Raw genomic sequence first — 24,932 nt, 5'->3', positions numbered from 1 at the left:
AAAAGATTAATGATTTACAGCTATGTGTGGACTTGAGGTCTTTGAATACAAATATTTGTAATTGACTGTCATCCATTGTCATGGATACAAGAATTGTTAGCGGGTGTCAATGGAGCTAAATATTTTTCTGTAATTGACCTCATGTTAACTTATCAAGTGTGCTTGATTAGGCTTTAACGTATCTTACAGCTTTTGTTACCCCTTTTGAGTTTACAGGTTTTTGAGGATGCCGTTTGGGCTGGCCTCGGCGGCCAGGGTTTTTTGCAGAAATTGATTGGTGTTTTATTTCAAGGTTTAAGGGATGTCCAGGCTTTTCAGGATGACAGTCATCTTTGCAGAGACCTGTGAGGAGCATCACAAGTTGTTGGATTCTGTGCTTAGCATCGTAGAAATCAGAGGCATGACAGTAAGCAAGGAAAGTACAGAATTTTAGTGAAAACAATTGTTATTCGCAACATAGGATCTCTAGTGAATGTATTTTTCCTAAAGCAGATTTAGTTAGTGCATTGGACAATGCAATCAAATCCTACATCAAGGATTCTCTTCTGTCCATTTAAGGGCTAGGAGCATATTATGCCAGATTTGTGCAGGGATATGCTATTGCCGTAGAACCATTAAAACAACTTTTGAGGAAAGAAGTACATTTTGTGTGGACTTTGGAACAGGATGAGGCCTTTATGAAGGTGAAAAAACGTATTGCGCAAGCCCCAGGTCTTAATACCTTTGATCCCAGTGGTTATTCATTTGTTACTGTTCATGCTAGTTCCATTGATTTAGGGGCAGTGTTTAGTCAGTTTGTGGACGACAAAGAAAGAGTTCTCTCGTTTATATCTAGAGCAGTCAGAGGAGCAGAATATTATGGTACAATTGAGAAAGAGGCACCAAATTGTGTTTGGGCATTGAAGAAATTCAAGATTTTTTTGTGGGGGTAGCCTTCTGTGTTGGTTACTGAACATAAGAGAATGGTGTACATGATGGATGGAGTGACAGCTGGTAAAGCTTCCTCTAGTCTCGTCAGACTTATTGCTAGATAAAAAGAGTTTAATTTTGAGATATGACATTTTGTGTGGCAAGAACATCACTGCTGACAGTTTGCTGAGGTTGCCACCTAAGGAAAAGAAAGCGCAGGCTGTTCTTGACTAGCATGAGTGTGTAGTTGATGTGTTAGACAATTGCAATGTTACTATATCAGAGGCTGAATGGCTGACTTTGTCTAAAGAGGACAAGTTGTTGGCAAAAGTCAAGCAGTATGTTGTAAATAGGTGACCACCCAGTAGGAATCTTGTTCTGGGATTACAAAGGCATGCTCAAGTGTCCAATGAGTGGAGTATAGAAAACAATATTCTGAATAGGCATGATCAGTTTGTTCCATCGAGAAACAACTCATTAATGTAGTTCATTTGGACATCCAGGTGTGTCTGGGACTAAATAATCGCCATACAGCATTACTAATGGCCAGACACGGATGTGAGTGTTGAAAAGTTGGTGGATGCATGCAAGGGTTGTGTGTGGTCTGATAAAAATTGGAAGATGTTGTGTGAAACATTGAATTTACAAGAATGTCCACAAAAACATTGGGAGAAGGTGTACAGTGATTTTTCCGAACTATATGATATTCTGGGAAGACAACATAGATTTTTGATAGTTCTTATCGACAACTTTTCAAAGTGAATGTACCATATTTTTGTGGAAAACCTAATACCGAAGAAGTAATTCGATTTTTGGAAAGTACTTTTCAAATTGACGGTTTCCTCAAAGTACTCATGTCCGATAATGGGGTACAATTTGTATCATCCAAAATGTTGCTCATCCTCAAAAAGCGTGGCATCTGTTCTGAGAAAGGACCCTTATATTGTCCCACAGCAAATAGTCAGGTAGAAAGGGCAAACAGGTTTATCAAAGGAGGTATTCAGGCTGCTCTAGAAAATTGAAAGGATGTGTTCAGCTTTTTGAAAGAGAAAGTGCAGTGTTACTGAGAAAAAGAGGGTTGGTGGAACTAGAGTTTAGTGGTGGTGCTTAAGCAAGGGCAAGAAAAAAATGTATGAGGAAGAGGCTGGAGACAATTCGTTTTTGGATTTAGTCACTGAAAACATTGGTCAAAAGTAAGTTCAGCAGAATGATTCAGAGTTGGAGGTACTTCTTCAAGGTGTGGTTGCTTCCAGTATGGATCATGAGGGTGTTCCTGGTTCTGATCAAGAAAATGATCACACATCTGAACGTAAAGAATTGACTACGGATTTGTCCGATGCTGACATGCAGTGCTCATTCTTTTGTTACAGAATGGTTCACTACTAATTTGACTATTTCCATGGCATCCACATCTGTGGGGAGTGATGAAACTTTAAATGTTACTTTCCAGATAAGGTTGGTAGATTACCTAGGATGTTAGAAGATTTCATGTTAGAGTTATAGTTATGCAAGCTCTAGTATTTATTTGATATATTAGTCGTTATTTTTGCTTGCAATGTTATGCTTCATCTTTTAATGTTTTATATAAAAAAAAATGAAAAAGGGGACATGCTGTATGGGACATTAGGTATGTCATAGGAAACGTGTTATGGAATGTTTGCTAGGTCATCTACTATGTCATATAGTATGAGGGGCATTGAACGCTTGGAAGCTTGTGGTGTAGGATATGCTGCGCTGTTCCTCAGCAGTGGGCTATTACTTTGGCACTATAAATAAATCTCAGTTTCATCATCTCTATCGGCTTATTCGCTTCTTTACATACCGTTATCGTTATTTGCTGCTATGTTCCTACGAGGAGTCCAGGTGTAGCGTATGACAAGCGTTTCTTTTACTCTTGTCCTGCTTAGACTACCTTTACCAACTGGGGTCTAAATAAGATACATCAATCAAAATACCAATTAAAATACCAAGCAGTACCCACTAAGCTGCAAGCATACCAACAAATAATGGAAAGGAAATCAGAGTGAGTGTCGCAATTAAGGTTCGCAACCTGACCAGCCCAACCAGACAGTGCAAACACTACAGCATGAAATCGGGGCGGATTAGGAAGCAATTGACGAAAAAAAAATCCTAGGCCTAAGCAAATGCCAAAAGGCGAAGCAAACCATTGCGCAAGTACAACAAATCCACCACAAACTCCAGGCGCAATATTGACATCACCCATACCTTCAGTTTTTTTATCAAATAACCCCAGCAGAAAATTTACATTTTTAAAAGATCCAACGGAGGCCATCTATGCCACGGCGGACAAAATAGTAGGTTTCCCTAAACCATTAACGCCAGAAAAGTATATCACCTCTATGGAGGAAGTTGTAATTCACAGTGCAGATCAGTGCCCAGTGGCACCAGTAAAGGATCCAAAGTACATTACTAATCCAAAGTTGAAGGTAACGGATACCGAGCAGGTGGATGTAAAAATAAATCGCTCAGAAAAAAACAAGATAACAGCTTACGCCCAAAGTGCACATCAGCAATGCAGTCCATTCTACTCCAAGACAGGAAAAAGAGAATGACAGCACCCAGAAGGCAATTAATAACACAGAAAACCCACAGGACTTCGATTGACTCTCAATTACAAACAATACGGATTTAGTCAAGGCAAGGGAAACCATCACAAAGCTCCTTGACAGTACTCAAGCATTACTCAGTTGACAAGCCAACTGGATACTCGGAAGCAAACAGTAATTGAAATATCGAGCTCCTCAGAATGCCTAAGCAGTGATGACATCAAGCTAGCAAACAAAATTCACACCTAGGATGAATATCAAAGTAAATTAATCTCAACACACAGCAGTGCAAATTTAACAAATAGTAGCAATCCCAGGGAATCAGCTCGTATATTCCGACCGAAGGGCCTGGAGGATGACCCTAATTTAAGAATGGATGAGCTGACAAGCCAACTGGAAACATGACAGCAAACAGTAATCGAAATATCTAGCATCTCAGAGTGCCTAATCAGCGACGACAATAAGCCAGTAAATAAAGTTCAAGTTCATGATGAACATCAAACTAAATTAATCTCCGCGCATAGTAGTCAAAGTCTAACAAATAGCTGCAACCCCAGGGAACCACTTATATATCCCAGCCGAAGGGACAAGAGGATAAACCTAATATAAGAACTAATGAGCTGGCTAACCTACATCTCACTCTAACAGATACTTTGCAAACTTCAATCAGCGTATTAAATATGCAGTCAGACAAACTTAATAAACAGATTGACCTGATGAATATCATAGCTGCATATATTTCGGGTATAAATTCAAACCTTAATACATTGACGGAATTAATTATAAAAAATAATAGCATATCAATTCCGATGCCAGCATCCAATTGCACGTGTGGACCAAAAGTTGATAAACTCAGTGAAGTTCCAACAATCCTTAAGTCCATACTGCAAGAGGCTAAGTGTCCCAACAATATATCAGCGAAACATAACATGGCGGCGCGCATCACATCAACTAGGGGTATGACTATATCTTCCCCAGTCGCCTTAAACGAGACTAATACAGTGCAACCATTGCACATTTTAGCAAAGAATGGTACTGGAGAATATTCAGTTCCACCATATAATCCATCAGTTGATATAAATTGCGCCCAAGCCAAGTATTCAACAAGTGCTGAAATAGATCAGACGATTACAGCTGCTACCAGAGTACTACCAGGCTCATTAGCAAATTCCATAGTGGCCATAAATCAACGTTTTGCCCAGCAGCAAGTAAATGCCCAAAATGATCAAGTTAAACTGAGACTAACTGAACGGCAATGGAGACAACATCCTTCATCCCCTCACTTAAGACTGCTAAGGAAGTCCAGAAACTCCTACAACAAAAGTATCCGGAAATCTAGAAAAAGACTTCTTCAGGTCTGTCCTAGACAATGCCAAAAACAGACCGAGGAAATTATTCGAAATACTAAAACAGCAATCAAGCAAACTGGCCAAATCCGCACCTCTGACATCGAAATCTCATCTAAGCAGCAAAGAAATCTCCTCCTTCTTTTCTGCTAAAGCCACCTCCCTGGAAAAGGAAATCATGACTGCCAGAGACAACCCTGCTTCCCCTACAAATTCTCCAATCACTCATTCAACTCAACTTACTCTGTCAGGATCCAAAATTAAAGCCCACTGGTCCTCCTTCAAACTTTATGACCATAGAGACATCACCAAAATCCTATTGTCTATAAAGCCGAACAACCACTACAACGACCCCCTGTCGTCGAGTTGTCTGACAGCTATCAACCATACTGTCATCCACATCTGGAACAAGATAATCAATGCATCGCTCTCTCAAGAATCCATCCCGGACTGCCTAAAAACCGGCCAAGTCATCCCCAGCCTAAAAAAGCCTACAGAGAACCCTTCAGACCCAAACAATTTCCGACCAACATTCCTATGTTAGCCAAAGTAATAGAAAAATGTGTTCAACAACAGCTTACCCAACACATTATGGAATTCAAGCTGCTTGACACCTGCCAATCAGGCTTCAGACCCGGGCACAGCACCGAAAGAGCTATCCTAAATACTGTGGATGACGCCCTCCTAGCATAAGACCGTAATGAATCATGTCTGCTTATACTACTTGACCTCTCATCTGCTTTTGACACTGTAAACCATGGCAAAATTCTCGAGAGACTTGAGAACAGGATGGGTTTACCGCGAACGATCCTAAAATGATTTAAATCCTTCTTAGACAATAGAACGTAAGGATTCCTGGTGAATCGAAATCTATCCACACCATCCCCTAACCTACTAAGAGTACCACAAGGCTCAACACTATCACCATCATTTTTTTTTTTTTTTTTTTTTGAAACCTTTATTACAGAATGCAATAGATATACAAGTATGGGCCTACAACCTTCAGGCCGGCCTCTAGCAAGCAGTGGGACCATAAAACACAGTTATAAAACACAAGCGGCAAGTGGTAAAGGTCCCAGAAGTCGAAGGAAGCGTTTGCGGCCACACAGTCCAGACCCCCCAAATGGCGGTTCCATTTTAATGAAAAACTACAAACAAACCCACAAGGCAGCAGAAGTCTAAGCAGCATTATGTGCTCCCCTCGGGAGAACCCCACCGATCCACAGGAATAGGGGGGGGGGACGGGCCGGGACAGAAACAAAGTGGGCCTGACGACACAGAATCAAGGTAACAAGCGGACTAGGGAGACTGGGCCGCTGCCAAGTCAGGCGTCAGTGGCGGGGTACAAATCCCGCCACGATAGGAGTTCCAGGGGCCCCACACCTTCACCCATTTCCCAGGCTTACCTCTCGCCACATACACTACCTTCTCCCGAAACATACACCAATCCATGTTGTCCTTCCATACCGAAACCGTTGGTGACCTCTGGGAGCGCCACAATTGTGCTATATCACGCTTGGCCACCATATATCCCAGTGTCACCCACCACGTTTGCGGCACCGTGTAATCAGTCGGTTCCCACACATTCAACAGACATCTCCTAGCCTCGGGAAACAGCGTCACCTGCGTGACCGCTTGCAACACCGCATGCACACCACGCCAGAACCGCGCCACCTCCGGGCATTCCCACAAAGTATGGAAGAAGGTCCCTAACAAACCACACCCACGCTTACACATCCCATCCACGGCATATCCCATACGCATCAGACCCGGCCCCGTAACGTATACCCTGTGGAGTATTTTGAGCTGGACGAAACGAAGGCGGGCCGGTATGGCCACCTCTTTCGGGGAGGCCACCGCAGATACCCAGTCCTCGTCATCCAGCTCCAATCCATCGGCAACCCATGCCTCACGAAGGCCAGTCAGCAGTCCCGAGCGATCGTTGATGAGCTTTTTATAAATCAACGAGATAGTGCCATCCGGTACATGCCCGTCTAGCACTCGATCTTCCAGAGGGGAGCACTCCGGGATGGACGCCACATCCGGGAATACAGAACACAGCGCATGACGAACCTGTATATACCGGAAGTACTCCCTGTCCTGCAACTGGAATTCCGTCTGCAGCACATCAAACGTTTTAAATCCCAACCTCGTCCAGAGATCGCCCACCCTGCTGATGCCAATCGTGTCCCACTTATCAAAGCCTTTCGTGGTCCACAAGCAGCCCAATCGCTCAGATGCATACAATGGCGTCGCCCGGGTCAACCGATCCTTCCACCCCATCGCCAAGTTTGCCGCGTGCCACACCCGTACCACGACCCGTGTAGGACCCGTCAAACGTGCGTCGAGCGATCTAGAGTAGAGCGCACGATTGTAGTCGCCACCCGGCAACAACAATTTGTCCATTTCAAAAGCCGGGTTAAGGGCGGGCCCATAAAGCCCGTGGTTTATCGAAGCCAGCTGGGAGGCCCAGTAATACCGTTTGATGTCTGGGAGGGCGACCCCCCCGTCATACCACGGGAGCGTCAGCTTCGCGAGGGCGATACGCGGCCTCCCACCCCAAAACAGTTGGTGCTGCAGACCCTCCACCTCCCGGAAGTAGCGAGCCGGGACGACGTCCATCGTGTTTTGTAGAGCGTATAAAAAACGTGGCAACGACATCATCTTGAACAGCGCCGCACGGCCGAGCGGCAAGCGCCTCCAACGCGCCACATCCTCCTTCAGGCGCTGGAGGGGGGGGAGTAGGTTCTGTTTATATCGGGCCGCAGAGTCCAGGGTAATAAAGATACCCAGATACTTAAATCCCTGCGGAGCAACCTGGATAGGACAACCCCGCGGAAGGATAGGAGCCTCCCCTGAGAGGACATATACACAGGATTTAGCCCAGTTGATGACTAGGCCGGAGTTGCGGCCAAATGAACACAATACATCCACTAACACAATCAACGATTCTCGCGGGGAAGCAAGGTACAAAAGAATATCGTCCGCGTAGAGGGAGACGCGATCCTCATACTCAGGAGTCCATCGGAGACCACGAATCGAAGGGTGCCACCGCAGCCACTCCGCCAGGGGCTCCAAGGCGAGCGCAAAGAGGAGCGGCGACAGCGGGCAGCCCTGCCGCGTGCCCCTGCCCAATTCAAAAGGAGCCGATACTCTACCATTCACCACCACCCGCGCCAGCGGTCCGGAATACAACAATTTCACCCAGCCAATGAATCCCGGGCCAAACCCAAACTTCGCCAGCGTCGCCCAGATATACGACCACTCGAGCGTGTCGAACGCCATAGTGGCGTCCAAGGACGCCAAAATGGCTGGCTCACGTATGAACGGGACCCTCGCGAGCACCCCATGCAGACGCCGCAGGTTAAGCGCGGTGTTGCGATGAGGGATAAAGCCGGACTGGTCCTGATGGATCAGATCGCACACCACGCTGACCAGCCGATTAGCCAGCACCTTGGCCAGAATTTTCGGCTCCGCATTCAACAACGAAATGGGCCTGTAAGACGTGACCCGATCCCGCGGCCTCCCCTCCTTGTGAATGACCACAATAGTGGCAAGACGCTGGTCCAGCGGGAGGGTACCCGCCGAACGGGCCGCGAGGAACATATCACGGAGATGCGGAGCCAGTGTATCCGGCCGCAATTTGTACAATTCGATGGGAAGGCCATTAGGACCCATGGCCTTGCCAGAGGCGACCGAACGTATGGCGAGGGCAATCTCCTCAGATGTCGGAGCCGCGTCCATCAACAATTTATCCTCCTCCGAAAGGGAAGGCAGCGCAATATCTTTAAGCAGGGCGTGGTAATCCTCTTCCGAGCGGGAAGATACCGGGGAGTACACCCCGCGAAAATACTCAGCGAAGCAATCAACAATTTCCTCCGGCTCAGTGACACACACACCATCCAGTCTCTCAACCGACGGGACAACTCGACTCGCTCTCTCCTTTTTATCTAGCCACGCAATCAGTTTACCAGCCTTATCACCCACATCATACAGTCGCCCCTGATGCTCTCTACTCAGGCCCCTGGCCGCCTCTGTAACTAGGGCCTTGTAGTCCGCTTGTTTGAGTCTGAGAGCATGCAGTTTGTCGTCTGTGACACCACAATCCAGATCACCCTCCAACTCAGTTATCTCAGATTCGATACGGGTCACCTCCTCCCGCTCGCGCCTCCTGGAATGGGAAATGAAGGATAGGGCCTCCCCCCGGATTACCGTCTTGAACGCCTCCCACAGAGAAACAGCAGACGACACAGATCCCACATTATCTCCAAAATATTGCTCAAGGGATTTAACCAAATCTGCGCGGATTGTGGGGTTACGCAGGTACCAGGGGTTGATCGGGACCACCCTCCCTTCCCCCCTCGGGACAATGTCGAAGTGCAACAAGAGCGGGGAGTGGTCGGAAATACCCCGAGCTAGATGCCGCACCTCCCCAACCCTCCCCGCCTGTGCCGCTGGCATCAGAACATAGTCAAGCCTCGAAAGACTGCCATGAGCCCCGGAATGAAAGGTGTATTGTACCTGCGTAGGGTGTTTCAGCCGCCAACAATCCACCAGTCCCAGGGTATCCAAGAGGCCAGACAACCAGGCTTGGGCGCGGGGGAGATCCCTGGGTGGGTGACGATCCACAGTTCCGGAAATTACAGCGTTAAAATCCCCCCCAACCACTAGAGTCCCCTCCGGCAGTCCAAGAAGAAGGCGCCCCAAATCAGCGAAAGTAGTCGTCTGCAACCCCGGCGGGACATAAACAGAAACCAAAACAATCACTTTACCCTCCAATCTGCCCACTAGAGCCGTATACCGTCCCCTATCATCATGGAGCACCTCATCAATCTCCAACGGGAGTGAGGTTTTAACCATAATGCCCACACCCCTCGAACCAGAGGTGAAGCCCGAATGGGCTACAAGGCGATAGCCCCGCCTGTTCATGGCACGAAAGGAATTGCCAATAAGGTGTGTTTCCTGCAGAAATACAATATCAGGTGAAATCCGTTTTAAGAACTGCAGGACCACCCCCCGTTTTATCCTGTCCCCCAATCCATTAACATTCCAGGACAGAAGTCGCAGTCCCCTACCCCCCATCACAGCCAAAACCGATCAGTCTCCCCCCAGAGAGCACTTTAGATATAGCACAACAATACTTCTGCCTTGTGGTACAAACAAACAATACCCAACCCCAACCCCACATCCCAAACAAAACTCCCCCCTCCCTGCACCCCTGCATGAGCCCAGACAGCCCCCCCAACTTGCAGTGTGCCTGTCACCCCTGTGTGAACTAAACTACAAAGACCCTCCTAGAGGAGGAAAGAGAACCCCCTCGAGACACCGCACAACCTCCAATGGAGGGGGAACGAGACACAACAGTCAAAAAACCCCGAGCTTGGCCGAAAAGTGGCATCATCAGGAATGAGCCCCAGTGTCAGTACCTCATACCCGGTCCGGCGGGCACTCTCCTCCCGCTGCCCCCATCCCATCCCGATCATGTCCCCCAGACAAAGTGTCCAACCAGTCCCCGGCCGTCTCAGGACGGTCAAAAAAGTGAGTGCGACCATCAGACTCCACACGCAGCCTGGCCGGGAAAAGCATTGCGTATTTTAAGTTCATATCTCGAAGCCGCCGCTTGACGCCCATGAAACTCAGTCTCTGCTTCTGGACCGCCTGCGTGAAATCAGGATAAAAGTTCACCTCCATGTTCTCCAGCTTAAGCGGCCCCCGCAGTCTGGAAGCTTGTAGAATCGCATCCCTGTCCCGAAAGTTGAAGATACGGGCAATGAGAGGCCGCGGGGGAGCCCCGACCTTCGGCTTGCCGCCAGGAACTCTATGGGCCCTTTCCACCACAAAGAATTTACTCAGTCCTCGGGGCTGGAGATGAGTAGAAATCAGATCCTCCACAAAGAGATCCACCGCCGAATCCTCCAGTCCCTCAGGCACTCCGATAATGCGGACGTTATTCCTCCGGGCCCTGCTCTCGGAGTCCTCCAGTCGCCGATCCGTGAGCGCACTGGCCTGCCGGAGCCGGCGCACCTCCGTCTGGAGGGCCGCTACCTCAGTCGTGAGGCCCGACGCGGTATGGGCCAAAGAGTCAACCCGGTCATTTGTCTTGGATAGATCCGCTCTAACAAGGTTGACATCGATAAGGACCGCGTCGAGTTTGTGCGCCAGGGTGTCGAATTGTTGACCCACCGAGGTCTTCATCTCAGCTATGGCGCCCATGACGTCCTGCAAAGTCAGATCCGTCGGCAAATCCGGGGCATCCGGAGGGCACTCGGAAGACTTATGCGACCCGCCGGGAGAACCTTTTGGTAGGGTGTAGCGATCCATGATGTTGACTTGAAGTGCGGCGCCACGCCGGGTCGATTTGGCCTTCAGCCGATCTCCATCCTGCTTCGTGGCCATCGTCTTGTATCTCACACCCCCACGAGTCATGCAGCGGAGAACGAGCAATCGAGGCCGAGGACCCCGGAGGTCACCTCAAGAAGGCGGAGCAGGTCCCCGCAGGCAGGCAGGATCCCCCAGCGAGGCAACCACCACACAAAGAAGCGCCGTGATCCCACTCGCGATGACGGCAAGGGGACTCAAAAGCGAAAGTGAAAGTGTGGGGTACGCGACTCGCCAGGCTCGTCCCGCCGTTGTTATTCACTTCTCCACTGGATCACCCCCAAACTCCAGTCCGGGGTCAGGAGAGGAGCAGGCCGCAAACTTCAGTCGGTGCTCATCACGGCACCCGGGGTCCGATTCAAAAACGGAAAACGGGTACCACCTCGGCTCAGGTTCACCGACACAGTCCCCTCAACCGATTCAGGATGAAGACAGGATAAACTTAGGAGGTTGCGGAGGTCCTCGGGAGCCTCGCACCTACGCGGCCATCTTGGTTGCGCGCTCCTTTTGCCTCCACCATCATTATTTAATCTCAATATCGAACCTTTAACTGTAATACTACAACAGGCTAACATCTCATTCCACATGTATGCAGACGACACTCAGCTATATATTACGATCACTTCCCTGGAAGAAATTAAGACGATGAACCAAGTACTAAAAAAGACCTTCCACTGGCTAACAAACAATCACCTTAAACAAAACTCTCAAAAAAATGAATTCCTTCTAATCCCACCCCCCCCCCCCTAAAAAAACCCAGCTCAGCTAAGAAAGATTGGACTAAGCTAATCACTGTACTCCGACTCTGGTGGACTTCATCAAGTCGCTAGGAATCACACTAGACAAGAACCTTAATATGCAATCACACATCAACCTGGTGGCTAAAACTGCCCATTTTCACCTCAGCTACCGTAGAAAAATGAAACCATACATCGAACCACTAGACCTCAAAACTGCTGTTCAAACTTTAGTCATCTCCAGACTTGAATATGGATGTACCACTCTATCAGGACTACCCAAAATGTCAACAGCCCCGCTTAAAGTCTGTCTTAATGTAGCTGCAAGACTCTTAACTGGGTCTAAAAAAATTTGACCACATCACCCCCCATTTGAAAGCTCCCTCATGAAGCAAGAATCCAACTAAAGATGGACTGCATAACACATAAGGCAATCTATCACAAAACCCTACTGTACCCAGCACAGAAATTCTCGATCTCTGGAGGAAGCAGACTCTCACAGAGCGCTGACGCTCTTCTTCTAAAACCTCCACTCTTCCATAAGAAAAGAACATACGACAGAGCCTTCTCCGGAGCTGCACCTAGAATATGGAACTCACTCCCACCAGGCATCAGGAAAATCTCCTCTACTTCTACATTAAAAAAAGAAGCTAAGTCCTTCCTAATGAGCAAATTCCTCCCTTAATCCACAGCAACCCGCTTATTACATGTCCTAGAAGCATCATTCAGACAATCACTCTACCCACCCAAGCCAGGGGAGTACCTCTCTCTGTAAGCGCATCCATTACCAGACTCTAGTGAAGTTCCTCACTCTCTCACTAGGCACATCGTGATGGTCCGTACTCGCACGGAAACTTCTGCATGAAGACTGCTTCCCCTACTGTCACACTGAGAATACCCAGAACAATCCCAAATGTATGATAAGCTATAACCTATGCTACTCTTATTGTATTAATGATTGTACAAATGTTTCTCTCTATTTTCCTTTATTTTCTTGATCTCCTCGCCTCTCTTGTCCATCGAGGTAACTACATCTATAGGTGTCTATTGCAATGTTCAAACCTTCAATGCTATATATGTATGTATATATACATACATACATACATATATATATATATTTCTGATCCGCTCTGACACTGTTTTAATGCGACATTTCTATGTATATGTGAAGCGCTCCGATACCCTTTTCTGGGTCTTGTTCGCGCTGTACAAAACACTAAATAAATAAATAAACGTTAACATACCTCTCCTTTCTCAAACGAAAAGGCAGAGGAAGCAAGCCAGGAAGGCTGGAAAGAGCCAACAGTCCATCAACATGGCAGCGCAACAGGTGACCAGACTTTTTCCTATCTTTGACTTCAAAAACAAAAAACTAAATTCAATTATATCAGTAACACACCAAGAATTAAAGTAAGACTCTACAAACTCCAATGCGCTTCTCATCACTTCGGATCTATCAGATACTTCGGTAGGAGATCCAAAGGGAACACAAGACCCAACCAGAACCAAAGGGAAGTGCCTTACCGGAGGACCTCAGATGGGGATAACACAAAAAGAACAAATAAACCCTAGAGAAGACACGGAAAGGTTGACTGTGAGCAAGGTAAACCTAAATAAAGAAAACACAAATATTCCACATCTTGCACAGCAAAATCCCTGGTATCAAACAAATGAGCAGGGAAAGGAAGACCAAGTGAAATACAAAAAATTGACAATGGCTCCCTCACTATCAGATAAAAACATCAACTCATCCAGAGGAGAACGGAAGGTCCTATTACAGAGGTGTCACCAACCAAGCAAAGAGCACTTTGAGACGATACTGATAAATGTCAATCTGCGCAGCACCAGCCCAAAGGCCAATGATCAGAAACACCAACATGAAGTTCCCACTCGTTTCATTCATCTCACATTAGAGACAATGAGTATCAAAGGGTCCGGTCTAACCAGATCCTGCTAACACCCCAATACATGTCACAGGGGCCGCCGGACTACCTGAACAGAGGAAACATTTTAAATCTGTTGGGAACCATACCAGCACTTAATCACCTGTCCTCACCAGACCTGCTAGCTATTGAGTTTATCAATCAAGGAATACATATCCAAAATGAAACAACTCTCTCAACTTGGAGGACAGCAGAGATCGCCTCATTGATACTAACTGCCACACCCCAGTTTGAAGCATGGGGTACCACGCTTCCAGTTCTTAAAAAACATTGTTACCCCTTGCCATTGCTTCACCGGCAAAAGATTAAGCTGGATGATTCCGGCGCAAGCTGAGTTCACTCTGTTTTACAAAGTGCTAAAGGTAAGCAGGGCATGAATGGGTTAAAGCCAAAGCCACAAGTGAAAAAACACCAAGAAACTGATGGAGCCAGAAAGGGCATAAGACATGTATGACATAAAATTAAAAAAACAACAGCACAGTGCTTGTCACTAAGCCTTTTATCAAGGAATATAGTAGACGCAAAACAAGAATTGTGGGAAAATTCATCTCCAAGCTGCTGGAAGAAGTATGAAATTAATAGACCTCCAAGAAACATGGCTGACATCCTAAATACAGGTTGCAGGATAAATTATTCACTTTGTAAAAGCCATAAGACCTCAGCGATATGGCAGACCAAAGGGTGGTCTGGCCATCTACATCTCCACGGCATTAAACACTGCTTCCATCCAAATGCACGCCACCACGATAGACATGCAAGTAATAAAAATGGACTTGGGATCCAATAATATGGCAAGTACCATTATCCTCTTTAATGTGTATGCTCATCCGATGCGTGAAACTAAACAAATCTTATTCAATAATTTGATATGGTCAATAGAAGGAAGAAGGTTTGAGCATCCAGCTTGGGACAGAATAGTAACAGGTGCTTTTAATTCGAATCTAATACACACACCGAACGAGGATGACGATATAATTTCAGCAAATACAATATGGGCAGTGCAACTCTAAGATCGTCCCGTGCACAGACGCCATGATGTAAATGGACAGAAACAGGTAATAGCCCTAGAACATCTAGGGCTGCGAGTACTGAAAGGAAGATCTGAGCAAGACAAACCCTGACGTGCACCTACCACGGACCTAAGGCCCGATCTATCATAGATTACACAATCCTCACCTTGCCACTACTTACACAAACAAAGGAATTTTCAATCAAATATACTACTGAAAGTGATCATTCAGCCCAACACCTCGTGCTGGCAACCTCTTTCACTAGACACATAATAGTGTCACCTGAACTAGGATCAGTAAAATCGCTTAGCTTAAAGCGTCTAAGATGGCCAAGCAACTCCCTTCCAAAAATCTCCTTAAGGGCAAAGGAACTGATCATAACCCTTGGCGCACAGGAAGGTTTATTGATAGAAGTTTGGACCACATTCCTAACAACACTACTGAAGGAATTTTTGCAAATCTACCAACTCAGCCCCACTGGAGGCGACCAGGATAAGCATCTGAGTAAAACCGCAATAAATCTAAGAACTGAACTAAGAAGAAGACTCAAACGGACAAGCGGAGTCACAGTGCCTGAAGCTACTTGGGATCAAATAAAAATGCTGAAGAGGCAATATATAAAAAGAATCTGGGAAGACAAAAAAAGCAAAACAGATAACTTATTCAATGTTAAAAGATCAAACTCAAGAGCTTTTTGATAACAGGTGAACTGCCTCACAAGATCAAAACCGGCAATAAATAACACTTATGTAACGGAACTAACCTGGATAACATACATAACTTCAACCTTTTTCATCACACCAGTTAAAAGTGTTGAAGACGTGGAAAAATCTAATCACCCCTTCGCAAAAGTCTGTAATTGATTGATTCATCCTCTATCAATAAACCTTACTATACCAGCTACACTAGTCGAAGCAGAAAGACAAAACTTCCATTTAGACCCACCACAAACAACAGTTAGGAAACCTAAAGTTTCAGGAAGTACTCCAAATGCCAGATGGCAATGGGCCTGCAATTACCTCAATACACAGTAGATCATGCAGCTAAGGTGATTCAGACGGGCAGATGCGATGGGGCACCAGGGCTAAATGGGATCCCACAAGAAATCTACAAACAGGACCCTAATTTTTGGACTGTCCTGTTGTTTCATCTCTTTCACGAGGTGGGTAGCTCAAATAGCCTGCCAGAGAGTTGGAGAGGATCAATAATTAATTTGGTACATAAAGGAGGGGTTAGAACCGATCCAGCCAACTACTGAATGATCGCCTTACTTGGCACAGAAGCTAATTACTACGCATCTTTGATTCTATCGGATCTGCTAGACTGGTCAAAAACCAGCAACAAAATCCCTCTTAAACTGTTGGGATTCCGCAAAGGCGTGGGCACCACTACAAACCTTCTTGCCCTAGGCTTAATGGCATAATAAAAGTCTGCAGCAACAAAAGAGCTTATACCTATGCTTTATAGACTTTCAAGCGGCATTTGACCGAGTAAACAGAGGTTAACTGTGGCATAAACAAGTGCAATGAGGACGCCCGGAAACAACATTAAGAGCCATACAGCTACTATACACGAATACCTGGATCCAAGTCAAATTTGCCGATGACAACAAGTTCAGTAGATAGATCTATACAAACGCTGGTTTAAAACAAGGGTGTGTTTTGGCCTCAAACCTGCTTAATCTTTTCATGGCTGATCTCTCCCCAAAGCTAGATGAGGTGAATTCACACCCACCACGCCTAGGTATTCTGCCCGTCACCCATCTATCTTATGCAGACGATATAGTGCTACTGAGCCAAACACAAATAGGCCTACAAAAGGCAATCAATGAACTGGTGCAATTTGCCAAAGAAAATCTGATGGAATTCAATACTTCAAAATCAAAAGCCATTACTTAAGTCGTCGTCTCGGAAACATCCACCATTCCAAATCAGCAATATAGACATGGAAGTGGTTAGCACCGACAAGTATCTGGGAGTGCTCATGGATAACCGACTCACTTCTCGAAACCATAATGAGACCCAAACAAAACAAGCATTTGCAATGCAATAGGTCTCGCATTTACGCTACTTTGAGCTATTGGCATTGTAAATGACAATGCCTTTTATTTATGTTTTTAAAACCAAAACATAAATAAAAGGCATTGTCATTTAAAATGCCAATTGCTCAAACTCGCGTAAATGCGAGACCCATTGCATTGCAGATGCTTGTTTAAAGACCTGTGAAATACTCGGGTGCGGCTGTGTGTGCCCCGGACTGTCTCAGCCAGGCTGACACACACACAACGGGGGGTTGGGGGGTGGAGGAGCTAAAGCCCAGTGTGTTTAAAAGTGCCTAAAGGCACGGGGCGGGGCAAGAGGTGGCTTGTTCCAGCAGTTGAACAATGTCAAAATGAAAAATCAAAATGATTTTGGAGGTGGTGAGGTATGCAACACTTGTGTAGCGCATGGCTATGCAAGATTATTTATGCGCTATAGTTAGAAGAGTTTGGGATAAGGGGCAAGGACGAGTTCAATAATAAAAGTGGGCTCAATATTAAGAGCAAGTTGTTCACTGATCACTTTTCAGTCATGAATTAGGAGTGTGGTCAGGTCGCACTTAATCCTCGCCGCCTTGAGATTACTGGCCGACCTCATACAATTTGTTGGCCCGAGTCCGTTGCCCTGTGGTCATGTGTCCACTTGTGTAAAGCTTTCCTCTGGCTGGCAGTCACAGCAAAGAGGACAATGATTGAATGGGAAATGTTTCAAAGAGTCCAGTGCTTTGTAAAGAAGAGAACACTTTCAAAGGAACACTTTACCTGCTCGACAGACTTAAGTCTCACAGCCTGTTAAAACCACACTGTCGTTTTTAGGTGGGGCGGGTGGTGGGAGAGGGGACATGAGCCTGAGGTGACAAAGTGATCTGCTCCACTGGGACATTTGACAATGGAGTACCAGGCGGTGTCACCCCGCCGGGGAGGGCGCACGCCCCATGTGCTGCTTGTGACCCTGTAATTATGAGTGCAGGAACCAAGCTGGGCGCTCCCCTTGTGCTGGTATCAAGCCTCACAGCCTAGCAATGGAAAGGGGAGAGAGAGGGCAGATCTGGGAAAAAGGCAGAGAGGGCGATGGCACAGGGAAAGAGGAGCGGCCTGAAAATACTGTAGGAAAGCACGGAGACACCGCAGGGCTGGGAAAAGGATCCTGGCAAGAGCGCAGAGGCACGGGGTGGGTATGGCAGAGGCACGGGAGTGAGATGGCACAGAGTGAAAGGGATCAGTACTCGGGTGCGGCTGTGTGTGTTCCCGGGACTGTCTCAGCCCGGGCTGACACTAACAATGGGGGGACGGGGCGAGAGGTGGCTTGTTCCAGCAGTGGAACCGATGTCAAAGTGAAAAATAAAATAAAAATGATTTTGGAGGTGGTGAGGTAGGCAACACTTGTGTAGCGCACCGCTACGCAAGAATATTTATGCACTATAGTAGAGTGAAAGGGATCAGTACTCGTGTGCGGCTGTGTGTGTGCCCGGGACTGTCTCAGCCCGGGCTGACACACACGACCGGGGGGGGAGGAAGGGGGGGGGGGTGGGGGAGAGCTGAAGCCCAGTGTGTTTAAAAGTACCTAATTGCACGGGGCGAGAGGTGGCTTGTTCCAGCAGTGGAACCAATGTCAAAGAGAACAAGTTGTATTTTAAGTAACCCCAAAACCCACCATGATCCAAGTTCGAGAGCGCATTTATCGGTAAATACATGCTGACATGTACTGCCTTCAGTATTGTTTCACAAAAAATATTTACACGTGAAGATGAAAAGAACAAGACAAGCCTGGTGGAGCGCGGCGCGCGTGCTTGGCGGGGGAGCGCATTCCAGGCGGGGGAGCGGACCCTTTCAAGTATGATGCCGAGGGTGCCAGTGGGCTGAAGCGCTTCCCCAAACGGATTGCATGGCGGCACGATGCACGTGATTGTGCACGTGCTCGCCATTTAATCCACTTTTGGGAGCACTTTGAAATGCCCCTTTACTAGAGTATTGCATAGCGATTGCGTAAACGCAATAGCTAGGCGAGACCTAAAAAGGAAACGGGCTAATATTCGCCTTCTGCTTAATGGCAAGGAACCTGAAAGGGCCATTGTTCACCCCTCTGTTAGCAGTTATTAAAGCTAAACTCCTGCCCAAGTGAAATCCAGCAGGCGAAAGATCGCGCTACTTTGGATGCCTTACAAACAAAAGCTTACAAGATAGTATTCTTTCTAACCCACACTTCCTCCCCAGCCCAGGTGAGGTTAGAGTTTGGGTTTCAGCAGTAGCACGTGCTAAGCTGATACAGAACTATAAAAACATGGTACAAAATTGAAAGCGGACATAAAGCATTCACTAGTGGAGGACAAAACAAGTTTGAGTAAGTGATCCCAGGCATGGATGGTCCTGCATCATATACCAAACTGTAACCGGAAATGTATTTTGGTCAGACGTAAGCCCCGCATTTAAAAACAAAGTTCTTAGCACTACGTCTTGACTCAATTCCATTAACTGCTGATCAACCAAGCTGGCAATATAAAGGCCCGAAAGCATGCAGTCTCTGCGAAGCAGGATCTAATAAATTTTATTTGCATCTGCCCTAACCTAAAATCATTTTGTTATTGAAAAAACATTTTAATATAAGTGACATTCACACCTCTGGAGCAGCAATATTAAAATGCCTTGATCTAAATGATCCACAGCTCAATTGTAACTTGGTGAATTTTTAACTCTGTATGAAAAATGTGTTATGTCCGGCCCAAGGGGAGTTACAGAATAGCAATTTGGAGGGCACATTCTTTACAATGGTAAATAGTTTTATATTAATATGCTAAAAAGTCCAATGAACTGAGACTGTGCTTCACAAAACAGACTATATTGGCCTGATTTTATTGCATTTTGTCATCTTTTGTTACGCTTAAATGAGCTGTGTAAACTATGCACTGTGAATCAATTGATGTTTTTAAAATAAAACTTAAAAAAATTACAATTGTTTTAAAATGAGTATAACTATCTATAGCACAGTTATGGTTTTAACTAAAACAATAAGGAATGTTTTAATTTTAATCCTCTTCCTAACCGAAGTCTGTTACGAATAATGACTAAGCTGCCTGCTGTGTCTTTTGTTTGGCTTCGGGGGTAATTAGATACTTTGGTCACATTCGGCCTTATGATCTTAGAGGTACAATACCTGATTCTGCAGGTATTAAGTTGCTGTATCGCTCTTCGTTCACTGCTGGAGAATTGGGGTTACACATATGGAAATAAACAGTTTACGGCAGAGGAATCAGCCTTTCCAATACGTCACTGTTGCTATGCACCATAATGTGCACGTTCAATTAGGCTTTTTGTGATACTTGCTTAATATAGGTCTTTCTACAGATCTTGGGATTCTTTTTTTACTTTTGCAAACTTTGATCATTAACGTGTACAATCCTCCTACTTAGAGGTTCTAATGTTGTAGTTAAAATATTTCACTACTCTCTTAATATCGTAATACATTTTGCAAAATGTAGTATTTTTATTCTTAGAAATGCCTGTTCCATCTGAACCAGCTAGTGCTAACAGTCTGCCAGTCACGTATATAGGTAGATTTTAAATCGCCAGCAAATAAAGTAACAAAAACTATTTAACTAACATAAACAAATGTATTTTTTGAGTAGGACGGCTTCAGAACTATGGTGACACACAGTCTAAAGTTTTAACGAAACATGTACACCTAGAAAGCCTGTTCCTTAACGCCTACAAACATATTCAAAAGAGATGTATTTAGCACACAATCTTTATGCATCGGAGCGACTGACTGCAATTTATTCCCAACACAAGTCACGTCTGATAAAATTATGATTCGGTACAAGCATGCACACGATGGAATGAATGAGTGTTTAAATCCAAATCTGTGACTGGTTCACACAAAACGCTCGGGAAAAGCCTGCGGTTCGGAGTTTCCATACATGCCAATAGACCCGACTCCCGACGTTTGGAAAAAAAACTTTAATTTTGACTGTCTCCCGCTGAAATTACCCCTGGGGAAATATATTCTCCTGATTATTTTTAAAAATCTCTCACTTTCGTCTTCTAAAATGCTGGCATGTATAGAGTGTCAGCAACTTGTGGGCACAGCTCATAACACTCCCAGCACTGACCTGCCCAGCACCAATTACAGGGATTCAGATCCCGCACCAGGAACTTCCAGAAGACAATGCCGACGTCAGGTCACGTGCAAGAACGTCACAACTTGGACTGACACTCGCGCTGTCACTCAGTCTAAAGCCCCGCCCTCTATAAATCCTGTAGCCAATAATCTGCTGGAAGAATACCTATCGGATTCGTTTTTCGTGGGTCTGGAACCGGAAGCATTTCTTTGTTTGTTTGTTTAATTCGAAATATGTACAGTTTACGGAAGTATTTGGTTACGGCTATCAGCAGCGAGTGCTGCCGTTTTCACAAGACAGTGAATGAGGGTCTCTTAGTGTAGATTGTCCTTGTTTACTTGACTAAGTGTATTATTATTATTTATGTATTTTTATAAAGCGCGGACTTTACCCGAAGGTGTCAGAGCGCTGTACAATAGAACCAGTTACGTTACATGAGAGAAATGTTACCAAATAGAACGTACAAAAATAGCAGGACACAGTATGTGTTATGGACGCTTGGTTAGCGGGGTTTATAATTTAAAAATGGCACAACGATTAACGCTGAAAGACCTAGGTGGCATGGAACAGCAGCACGGCTGTTAAAAGAAATGGATGGGAGCGGTAAAGGAAAGCAGCGCAGAGATGCGAGGCTAAAAAGAGGATTCGAGCAAGCATGGGGATGGGGTGGGCCGCGTTGGCGGAGGGGAGGGTAGTAGTGAATGATTTTAATAAGGTTATCAAATGACTTAGTTGCTGCTGACGCAGTGCTCCTGTCCTTAGTTTTCATTTAACAACCTATTTTATTTATTTATGCGCTTTTATGAAGCGCAAACTGTAAAGATGAAATCCGGAAACAGGTAAGGTTGAAATAGTGAAGTTTAATCCGGTAAAGCCCTGACACCAAGAGGCGTCTAACAATCTCACTGGCAAGCTGTCAACTGTCCTTCCAACCGTCACCCTTTGCCCAAGGTTCCAGGATAGAACGGGGAAACGTCATGGAACCTTGGGCGAAGGCTCGAGGCAGAAGGTAGCGCGAGGCAAGTCGCGAGGACAGAAATAAGTAAACACAACACATCTCCTCATTTACAGAATAAAATTAAAACAGGATGAGTGGAACCACAAAGTAGTGTAAGAACTGTAAGGAAAATAAGGTTACAGGAATATCAAAAGCAAAAGGTTAAAACAAAATGTAATTAATCACATACAAAATCTTGTAACTTTTTAGGAGGAATTATCTCTCTCCCGTGTCTACTAATGGTGGACTCTTTAACATTGGAAGCACCAACGTCAAGCTCATGAGGAGGAAAACCATCTTGTGGCGTATCTGGAATTCCAACTTGGGGAGTATCGTCAGCACTGCGAGTAGTGGAGTCAGATGACGTGCGAACAATGGTCTCCCCAGCGGAACTCTCAGGAATAGGTTGATCATTGAAAACAACACTAGAGTCACTAAGACTGGTGGAATTCTCCCTCAAGACAGGACAACCACTGGTGCCCTCCCCAGGATCGTTTAAAGGAGGAACCTCACTACCTACATGGGAATATCCCTGGTGGATGTCGTCGTCAAGAATCCAATCATATCTAGAAGAGGTGCAAACACTCCTCCACCCTGGATCAGAGTACTGTGGGGGCAAGGTACCATCTCCCCAGCACAATGACAGAGACGACAAATGCCACACCTTCCCATCACTCAAGAGTGCAGAATTGCAAAAGATTTCCTTGACCATAAGGGGTTGCGAATAGCGGCTAAATCCTTTTTTGACAAAACCACTACTCTTGACTCTAACCCACTGTCCTACATGAATATTGACATGTTTGCATGCATGCTTGGAGTCATAATGGTCTTTACTCTTTTGCTGAGTACGTGTAATTTTGTTATTAACCGATTCCACAGACCAATCAACTTTCTTAGGGAATGACCACCCAATGCAGTCTTTGGTGATAGGTATTCTTTGGATTTTCCCTTCGCGGGGTGCCTTTGGATTTTCCCTTCGCGTGTGAGGAGAGAGACAGACTTTCGTTGCCTCCAGCCCTGCTAACTCTGCTACCTTTCGCGACACCCGCTTCGCGGGTGCCGCTCATCTGCCCTGTGACCCTCTGCTCCCTGGTGTGAGCGGCTCCACAGCCGGTGGAGGGATAACGCGCTCCCAGGTCGAGTTAACTTAAAAGTGCACAGCGCGTGGAGCCTACCGGGGGACTGCGAGGACCAGCAGCCCCAGCTCTTCACAGCTGCTGCCTCTTCCCCCGGCGGCCACGCCCCCAGCCTTCAGCCTTATCAACGCCTGGGTGTGTCTGCTGAGTGGGTGCCTTTGGATTTTCCCTTCGCGTGTGAGGAGAGAGACAGACTTTCGTTGCCTCCAGCCCTGCTAACTCTGCTACCTTTCGCGACACCCGCTTCGCGGGTGCCGCTCATCTGCCCTGTGACCCTCTGCTCCCTGGTGTGAGCGGCTCCACAGCCGGTGGAGGGATAACGCGCTCCCAGGTCGAGTTAACTTAAAAGTGCACAGCGCGTGGAGCCTACCGGGGGACTGCGAGGACCAGCAGCCCCAGCTCTTCACAGCTGCTGCCTCTTCCCCCGGCGGCCACGCCCCCAACCTTCTTGTACTTCACTGGCCTCAGCACCACCGCGACGCGGGACGCGCGCGGGACGGAGCACGGGGCGAAGACCGGGCAAAGAGCGGGCCGTTTGAGGCCGTTCGAGTACGTGAGAGTCCGGTCCGGGCCCCCTCTCTTTGCCGTATCCAAAGGTCTTTGAACCATTAGTAAAATGTGTACACGGGAAACCAGGAGCAAAACTTCTTCACCAGCTGCATCCGGGGCTGTTAAAGGCCCTATTGACACTTACTTTGCTAAAGCTGGCTCCCTTTTGATTGAGGAAATCGAGGTTCTGGAGCGCAGAATCTCACAAGAAATAGACTGGGTAAGGAGGTCTTCAATGGGCCCTATGGCCCAAGCTAGAACCCCAGAAAACAGATCTGGCCTTCCAAACAGCCATAGCACAGACCAGGCAACATGTCCACTCCCAGTCACTATTCCCACCAACCCCGAGCTCATTATTGAGGTCCCGAGTGACTTTGAGGACATGAGCCTTATGGCCCTACCTAACACCCAAATTCTCCAGCTTATAACCACAGAAAACATTGAGACAGCCAAAGTTGTAGGAACCAACTTAGATAGCAATAGGGGTACTAGGGAAGGGGCTATTCCTAAAAAGAAGCAGGGGCTTCAAAATAAAGAAGATCATAGGACCAAAACTCCGAAATCCAAGCAAGTCAGAGGAAAAAGGGAGAAAGGTGCTTCCTCTGACCCTATTGTGAATATATCAGGACCGCCATCTCCCCCTAGAATGATCAATTCAACCTTACTACCACAACTCAGCAGCAACGCACCATTAGACACTACCTCAGACGACATCACTTTAGAGGATATAGGCACACTAGTTAGGTCTCTGCTGAGCCCCCTTGAGGCAAGACTTATCAAGATCGAAGCTAGACTAGTTAGCATCGAAAAGGCAACCGTGCAACTTGCCGACTCAAGGAAAATTGTTAACAGTGGGACCAAAACAACAAGAGAGGGACCAGGACCAAAATCCACCAAAGGCAATGGTCCTCCCACAACAATAATTAATAAACCCCCACAAACTAATCCCAAACCCTCACAACCTGCACCAATCAACGCTCCGGCATCACTAGTTGCAAACAAGGCCCCTATCCCTACCCAACAAACGGAAACTGCTACCCCAAAATCAACCCTTCCACTGAAAGATAATATTCAGCCTCCGGCTAAAGCTAAGAGAGATCCTCCTACTACTGGAGAGAAACCTAATACTACTCCCAAACCTAAATCCATAAACCTCCCCCCAGAAGCAGCACCCTACACTCTAGTTCTGGCGGGGGTTCCTGAACTA

General features: G+C 46.4%; 1 protein-coding gene across 2 annotated transcripts in view; it reads right to left on the bottom strand.

Moving 5' to 3' along the window:
- AKIP1 (A-kinase interacting protein 1) overlaps positions 1 to 21,169 on the bottom strand; it is a 75,587-nt gene extending 54,418 nt beyond the window's left edge. For both annotated transcript variants that reach the window (XM_085648135.1, XM_085648136.1), the window contains exon 1: positions 21,035 to 21,169. The gene's annotated coding sequence lies outside the window, so the exon portion shown is untranslated. The remainder of the gene's footprint in view (positions 1 to 21,034) is intronic.
- Between the last annotated feature and the right edge of the window lie 3,763 nt (positions 21,170 to 24,932).

Source organism: Triturus cristatus, chromosome 3_2, assembly GCF_964204655.1.
Source record: "Triturus cristatus chromosome 3_2, aTriCri1.1, whole genome shotgun sequence".
Taxonomy (NCBI): domain Eukaryota; kingdom Metazoa; phylum Chordata; class Amphibia; order Caudata; family Salamandridae; genus Triturus; species Triturus cristatus.
The sequence above is the reverse complement of the archived record's forward strand: the minus strand, read 5'-3'. Positions and strand labels throughout refer to the sequence as shown.